Genomic DNA, 9,087 nt, shown 5'->3' on the forward strand with positions numbered 1-9,087 from the left:
AAACTTGGGTAGATTAGTTAACCTTTCTGAGCTTCTTTCTTCATCTCTAAAATAGAAATAATAATACATACATTTTATAGAATAGTCCTACCTTATAGGATTGTGAGAAATAATGAGATAACGCACATAAAGCATGTGTTATTGCAGTGTCTGACACGTAGAAAGTACTCAATGAATGGTGGCTATTATTATTATTGTTGTTTGGTTCTTTGTAGATGAATATTTATAGTTCTCTTCCTTTGATATCCACATATCTCATTCCTTCATGAATTTCTCCCATTTATTCAAATGTCACCTCACCAGTGAGAACTTCTGTGATCATATTTTAACATAGCAACAAACCCCAGCCCTATGAGGGGTCTTCAAAAAGTTCATGGAAAGATTAGTATTATCTTTTAATTCCATTTTTCCATGACCTTTTGGAGGTATTCTTGTATTCCCCTACCTTGCTATACTGGATTGGATTGTGTCCCCTCAAAGATATGTTCAAGTCCTAACCTCTGGTACTTGAAAATGTGAACTTATTTGGAAATAGGAACTTTGCAGATATAATCCAGGTAAGATGAGGTCATTTTAAATTAGGGCAGGCCATAAATGCAGTGACTGGTGTCCTTGTAAGAGGCGAGAAACAGACACACAGGGAGAGTGCTATGTGACAACAGAGGCAGGGATTGGAGTGACACATCAAGTAACAGTAACCACCAGAAGCTGGTACAAGACAAGGGAGGATCGTTCTCTAGAGCCCTGAAAGAAAGCATAGCCCTGGTGATACCTCGATTTTGGACTTCTAGTCTCCAGAACTATGAGAAAATACACTTCTGTTGTTTTAAGTCAGCAATGTGTGCTACTTTGTTACAGCAGCCCTAGAAAATAGATATACTTGCAGCCACCCAGTTTGTGCCACCTTGTTATGGCAGCCCTAGAAAACAGATATACTTGCTTTATTTGCCGGCATAGCACTTACCATCTGACATACTAAGTATCTGTTTTGTTTATTCTGTTTCCTTTCAGTAGAATATAAGATCCTGAGAGCAAGGACTTTGTTTATACTGATTCCCTAGCACTGAGGATGCCTGGCACAGAATAGATGCTCAATAAACATTCCTTGAAGGAAGAAAGGAAGGATATTTACCATTTCTATATCCTACATTAAACGCCATGATTTTCTAATTTGTCTTTTGCTTTTTAATTTTAGGACAGTTTTTGATGTAAAGCTTTTGTGTTCAAATCCATCTTTTTCTTTCTTTTTTTTTTTTTAGTTGTTTCTATCATTGATGTTATGTTTAAACTGGCTTTTCCCAATCTCATGGTCATATATTCGTGTTATTTTCTTCTTGCTCTATCTTATAATCTAATCCTTTTTTAAATTGCTATGAAAAAGTTAAATACAGAGGAAAGTAGAGAAAGTAATATAATGTGAAGTTTCATTTTTTATGTTCAACCCTTCATCTATCTGTAATTTATTGTGATGTATGGGATGAGAGAGAGCTCTGGATGTTTGTTTTGTTTTGTTTTGTTTTGTTTTTTCAAAATAGCTAACCAATTGTTCCAACGACTTTTATTGACTAATCCATGTTTTCTTCACCAACTTGGAATGGTGCCTTAATGATAACCTAAATACTTATATACTTCGATCAGTAGAACAGAACAGAAATCTCAGCCGCAGACATCTATTTTAAAATGCCTCTTTACAATAGACTTTAATATATGTTAATACAGGTTCCACTTCATGATTCCTTTTTTTCTCCATATTTTTTGACTGTTCTTCCCTGTATATTCTTACAGATGAACTTTAGGATTATAGTGAAGTTTGGAAATCATCCCTTTGAGATGTTGGCTGGAATTGTATTAAATGTATATGTGTATTTGTAGGAGAAATCTGCCCGTGCTTCTATCCCTGTTTTTGTCCTGAGTCAAATCCTCATCTCCCATCTGTAAAATAGCCTCCTAAACTGGCTTCCTAACTGGCTCAGTGCTCTCCAAGCCAGCCTCTTCATTGCTGTCAGATCTTATTAAAAGGGGAAATTCAGAGTTCTCTGCTTGAAACTAAGTGACTTCCCTTTCCATTCAGGACAAGGTTCTGTGACCTGGCCCTAGACTACCTATCCCCTCACACACACCAGACATTCTGGAATAAGCACAATTCTTTGGAAAAACCTCCATTTGATTTCTTCCTTCCCTTATTTTTGCTGAAACAATTCTGCCAAAAAGACCCTTCATAGTCTTTCTTTGCCTGCCTTAACTCCCCTCAGGCTCCCTCCCCTGAAACTGCCTCTGGGAAGTACTTGACCCAGCCACACTCTATTCCCAGCCAGGGTTAAATGCTCTCCTCCTTGCCTCCAAACTTCTAGCAAGATAGTGATCATATTGGCCCTTAATTGTTTATTTATCAAAATCTTGAGCAAGTCACTTCCTCCTGAGCCTGTTTCCTCAGCGCCCAAAGAATAAAGTTGGACTATAATCTATTAGTAAGGATTTTTTCAGTTAAAATTTTATACAGTAGCTTCACCCATTTTGCCAACTGTCCCTTGTTTCAGAGCTAATATGACTTACAATTGCCAAAAATGTCAACACGTTTGGGCTAATTAATACCTATGCCGCAGTGACTCTTCTGTCTAGGGAGAATTAATGTCCATCCTGATGACCTTGGAAAACCATGAAATATTAAACTACCCTCTGAATCAGAGGCAGAAATTATACCTGGTAGTGTTTCTACAGAACTTCTTGTACTTCTCTGAAATGAGTAAGCTACATACGGTGTATGCATACATTACTAATTTTGCCCATAACTAATGACTTAAATTACCCCATTCCCAAATATTCTAAACAAATGACTTAAATGCCAAGCACTTTTAGAATTATTTGATACATCTAACTTTAACAAGGACACAACAAGAAGTTTTGAGGCCAGAAAAGGCCCTAGGATCATCAAGGTTAGCCCTCATTTTAGATGAAGGGATTGAGACTCTAACGGGCAGAGTGGCCTACCCTAAGGAACACAGCCCCTCCACACATGCCTATTAAAAGTGGAAACTGCAGTAACTGTCTGCATACTAGCCACCTTAGGTAAAGCACCAGTGAACTGCTAGAGACAATAAACTTGTATTATTAAAGCGGAGGTTTGGTGGTGTTAAGGATTATAACAAATAAGCTTTAATCCCCTCTTTTACTGAGCTACTTTATTAGAGGGGAGGGAAAGCTTTGCTCTGCTGCCACATCAAACTTAACTATGATTAGGCACCAACAAAGTAGTGAGCATTAGACAGCACAGGAAATATCTGTAGAGTTCTTTATGTTTGTATAATTGCCTCAAGCATTAGTCACTTTTAAAAAATCACACACACATACTTAATACTGGAGACAGAATTTACTACCCTAAGTCTCTTTTCATTAAGATTTCACTTCATCACTAACAATTAAAATCCCTCCCCCCAACCACCACCACCAAAGAGAACTTACTTAACCCACAAGTCCTTGAGGTAGACCAACATTATCACTGTATTTCCCCTAATGAGGAAATGGAAGCCTTAGGCAACTGGCCCAAGGCTAAAGCGTAATTCAGTCACAGCTCCTCTTACTGATTTAAATTGGACCGATGTTATGAAGAAAAATTAAAAGGGTTTCAAAATTAGAAAATTCCATGGCACCAGGAAATAAGAATGACACATACTGATACCATCTTTACTCTGCTAGCACCTCTTTTTGATGAGAATTAAATGCTCATGTTGGCAGGCAGTAAAACTATCACATGCCTAGTTTTTTCATTTGTCAAGACATAAGTTAGTCTTAAAGATAATTTAAAGTATGAAACATAGAACTAGAAAGTGAACCAGGATCTGCTTAGAGTTCTTTCAACTTTGTGAATTTGAAACTTAAAACAGACGACTTCCTTTGTTAACTTTATTTGTCCCAGAAGCTGGACCTTTGGTTCTTTTTGAGCAGTGGTTCTCAAAGTGTGGTCTTCAGACCAGCAGCACCAGAATCTACAACAGGTTAGAAATGCAAATGCTCAGGCCCGACCCCACACCTACTGAACCAGCCTCAAGATCGGGTTGGCTGTTTTAACAAGTTGCTAACGTTTAAGAACCTACTAAAGGATCCAAATTTCCTTATCTAGGTGGCAAGTGGCTGAAGAAACTTGACACTTTTATTGTGTTGTTAGTCAATATTTACCTTTTCTACTTTGTGATGTCTCCAACAAGTAGCAGGGCATGAGTAATTTCTACTTTAGGTTAGTCACCCTACAAAGCCCCCTGAACCCTAAATCCTAACAGTAAGTCCAGTCCAGGTTTTCATTTACTAGCCTCCACAGCAAGGTGGCATTTCTCCATCTCTGTGGCCCTTCTACCAAGTGCTCTTCTCAGAGAACCCCCAAATTGAGTTCAATTGACAAGTTCACTCTCCTCTCCTGTTAGAGATTAAATGTTCCCAGTTCTTCAAAGGTAGGCATCCCATAGGTTTACAACTTTGCCTTCCCTCCATAAGGATGAGTACATGTACTTATAACAAAATTAGCACATTTTATTCAAATATTGTTAGCATAATAAAATTCCCAAATTAGGCATCTCGATGTTTTTTATGTAGATGCAAACTTGAAAAGCAGCTATGTCCATGTTTTCCTTTAGGACCCCTCCCCAAGAGGTTTTTAAAAACTCCTTTAGCATTGTTAATAATTAAATTAAAAAAAGAGTCCAGTTTTGTAAGATCTATAAATTTATTTTGGAAATTGGAGGTCCATTTACATTCAATAACAATCTGATCATTCACCAAACTGCCAAAACACGCACTTCATAATTTCAAATACTCTTTATTTAAAATTATTTATCATAGTTTTTAAATATTCAAATACATTTCAAAACATTTTTAATAGCAGTAACTAGAGAAAGGATTTTACCATCTTACTTTAGTACTGATAAGAATGTTGCCAACAAACGTCCTGCGGTTTACAGATGGATACCGTGCAATTTTTCTCCTATTATACTAATCAAAATTGCATCGTGATCCACCCGACAACAGCAAAACAGGTCACTTCACAGTTACTAAATATCAGAACATACAACTTCTAAAAATTAAAATAAGAAGACGATAAAATCCTCCTTTCTTCCACAGGCCGGGACAAGTGCAATACTTTACATATAACACAAGTAATGCAACAAATCCCCACCCACGGATGAACGGGCATGAGTGAGGGAGATTCACATGAAGGTATTCACAGAGACGTAGAAAGCACATATTATCACAATCGGTTTTGCATGGATTTGCACAGCCATATCTACATATATACGCTGAAATGCAAACCTGCAAAACTAATCGTAAATAGTAGTGTCTTTGAATGTTCTCTCCATTAACAAAAGATTCGTTATCCAAGAGTACTGGAAGTGCCCACACTACAGTAGAGTAATGCCAGAACTACCTGCACTATGAGCACTTTGGTACTACTAGGACCCAATTTTATCCCTTGTACACAACTGTATACTGCACACAGTCCCCACAATCTGTTCCCAACTATGACAAAAACCACAAACTTTGAAACTTGTCCTATTCAAATTATTACTCATGGCATACTTTTAAAATGCTGTTTATTAGGCAGCCTGTGCCAGAAGGGGCATTTAGGGCAGTAGATTCTAAGCTGCTTCACTAACTGCACTAGATGCACCTTAACACAAGAGACACATTATAAGGAGCAGCTCAAAAGCACCAACAACTTAATTATGCACAAACTACGGTTCTCAGTAGCCATTGATTAAATCACCATGGTAATGTAAGAAGTGCTTGCATTGCAGTAGATCTAAAAAAACTACCTGCACTGTAAGCACTTTTACATGGCCAAGGCCTATTCCTGTAGCAAAATGTTAAGTCTTCTATGAGCTCTTCTTTTCCATCCTCACAGATCTATGCAGACTCACCTGGTTAAAAAACAACAAAACAAAAACACATTAGAAACTAAACAAGTAAATTCCTGAAACAAGCTTTCCTTTGGCTTAGAGAGTTCAAGCTAGGTTTTGTTGTTTCAACCAAATCCTGAGAAATATTAATAATCTGAATTATTTACACAGAACTGAACAGAACACTAGCAATTTCAGAAAGCCCAATTCTTAAGTATAAGCAGATTTTAGACTCTCCCTCCCCATCTAAGAAAACTAGATATCTGCATGCCAGTAGTTTTGCAGGTCTATTATATCCACCTGATTTTATAAGAGGCATACCCAGAAAAAGATGCATGTAACAATCAGGGTGATTATTCAAGTCTTGAGCTCATACAGAGCTTTAGGGTTCCACACAGAAAGTGATGCCATTAGATTAAATGAATATTCCCTGCCCCCACCCCATTAATAGAAAATGAGAGAAATTTTAGAGCTGGTTTAAGAAACACAGCCTTACACTCTTCACATAATGCACAGATGGCCTAGCGATGTCACATTTTGATCTATTTCAAAGGGCTCTACTTCTGTTTAAACATTTATGGACCCATTTTCTCCATTAAACCCAAAGACGGCAGAGTAGCTCTTCTTTCCTTCATGTCATTATGTTCCATAAGAAAACCTTCTCCCATTTCCAAGTGCTTATTTTACCTAAGAACGTGCAGCAAGGAAGTGAGCTCCTATTTGAAAAAGGCTCATAAGGGTTCCCCTACCTCTTTCATGATGGGATAAGTTTTGTCCAAAGGGGAAAAACAAAACTTTTCAGGAATACACAATCTTGTAAATACCTTAAAGGAGTGAAGTTATTTTAAATGCTGGACTTTGGTCTTGGTACCCCATGCCACTAAACTAGTCTCTAAAAGTCTTTAAAAACTAAACTGATTCCTAATAATTGCAAGTAAATCTGAAATCAATTTGCTATAAGGGAAGAACAGATTTAGTATGGAAATGAAAAGAATAACATTTTTCCTTTTAAATTGGATTTCTAAGGCTGTTAAGATTTTTTCCCTCCATTAAAAAATAAAGGCTCCAAACGACTCTGAATGCATAGAATCTGCCAACTCAACCTGGCAACACCGAGCCCCGCGCCCTTCAGAGAGCGCGCCCTCTAGTTATGACCTTTCTTTAATTAACCGTTCGTCTGGTATATACATCGCGCGCGCAGGGCAGTCACTCTCCATCCTCCTTAATTTGTAAAAAGTAAAGAAAACCCCAAACCCCTTCCCTCTCCGCCTCTTCCCGCGCCTCTCACACCCTTACCTAGATAGAGCTCCTCGGGTTGAAGTCCGGGAGCCGCCCGCGCGCCCAGGGTGTGCTCCAGCTGCTCACACCACGCGCTCCCGTCCTCGTGCTGCCGCAGCCGCCGCCGAGATTAAAGAGAAAGAACCAAAGCATCATGGGAAACGGAGTTCTCCATTCAAAGCACCAAAAACGCGCCAAGCCCACGCCTCCCTCCCCCTCCATTCCCGGGTTGGTGGGAGAGAAGCCAAGGGGGAGGGGAGTCCTTTTTTCCCTTCCACGTGCACCCCCTCATTCCGCAACCCCCAAAGTTCTCCAGGAACCTAAAGGACAGCGGTGGAGGAGAGAAGGGGAGTCGATTCCCGCGTGTGCCCCGCTACCCCTCCACCGCACTCTGCGACTTTGCTTTTCTCAAGTCCCCCACGCCCCGTCCCCTCCCACCCAGACAGTCAACTCTTTCCCGATCACAGCTGCCCCAACGAAGGTCTCCCCCCTTCTGGCCCCGGCCGCCCGCCGGGGCAACCACGCGCGAGATCCAGCTCCGGCCCGCCCCTGGCAGGTGGCGCGCGCGGCGACCCCGCACCGGCCACCTCTCTCCCCGGATCCTCCGCTCCGCACACACACCCCGGGCCGCGCGCGCCACCCGAGCGCTCCAGGGACCGGGCGCGAGCGCAGCCTCCTGCGGAGCCCGAGGAGGAAGAGAAGCGAGAAAAAGCGTTCAGGAAATTAATCGGGGCCGCGAGCGCACACCTCACCCCAAACCGCCCCTGTCCGGAGCGACGCGGGGCCACGAGCCTCCCCGCCACCACTTGAGGAGCGCTCGGTCCCCTCGGCCCTCAGTCCGTAGCTATATCCCTGGGAAAAGCCCGCCCCTCTGCCTTTAATAGCCCAGGGAAAAAAGCCCGCCCCCGCCCACCCGGCCCGCACAGGAATTAGGAAACGGAACCCCCACCTCGCCAGAGCGAAAACCCCACCGAGCCCCAGTTACCCACGGGCCGAGCGCAGTCGGTGTCTCCCCCTCTCTCTCCCCCAAGCTGGAGTCCTTAATTAAACGCGCGCCTGGGACACCGGCCCGGGCGGCGTCCGGTGCTGGAGCCGGTGCCACTGACGCCCGGCCCGCGATGGCGCACTCACTACTACCTCGTTCGGTCCTGCCCCTGCAGCGATCGTCCCATCCCCCCACCGGAGATAGACGGCAAGGCCCACGGAGCCGTGGGACCCGGGTGTCCCCCACCCCGCGCGCGCATGCGCGCCACATCGCCGCTAGATTGAAAGTGTTCCTAAGGCCCGAGGAGGGAAGAAATACATACACAGCATATTCACTCTTGGCACATGTGAAAGTTTTAACCTCTGGCACCTTGTGCTACTGTTTAAGAGGGTTTCGCCTTTGCCAGGCGCCCCCCTCACCCGCTAAATCAGGGTTTCTTGGCAGGTATCGTTAACGGTAGCAGCCACCGAGGACACGCACAAATGCGAGGAAGATACGGTGCAATTATCTTGCTTTCTCCTCTCATCCCACAGCTAATGAGAACCAATTGAGGACGGGCTGCTTAAAGGCCAAAGCCCGGGTACGCTCTGGGTAAAAAATAAAACTTTGTCTTAGTTTAAGATGCACGATCAAAATGGAATTAAGCATAGCAGATTTTGAACACGGAGCAAAATGTGATCACCAGGCTATGCGAATACCTTCTCCGCGTCCCTGGCGGACACAGGCGCAGGAGGGGATTTGGGGAGAATGGGGAAGGGGGTTGCAGGAGACGAGGTGACAATCAGACGGCAGTGAGCACGCAGGTCCGGGGGAGGAAAGCACTGGAAGGCAAGCGGAGTAAGAGGTGGGGTGTGCAAAATGAAGCCGGACCCCCCTCCCCACTATTGTTACCGTGGGAGATTGTGGCAGCCCAAAGCCCAGGAGAGGACAAGGGCGCCA

The sequence above is a fragment of the Cynocephalus volans genome, chromosome X (assembly GCF_027409185.1).
Source record: "Cynocephalus volans isolate mCynVol1 chromosome X, mCynVol1.pri, whole genome shotgun sequence".
Taxonomy (NCBI): domain Eukaryota; kingdom Metazoa; phylum Chordata; class Mammalia; order Dermoptera; family Cynocephalidae; genus Cynocephalus; species Cynocephalus volans.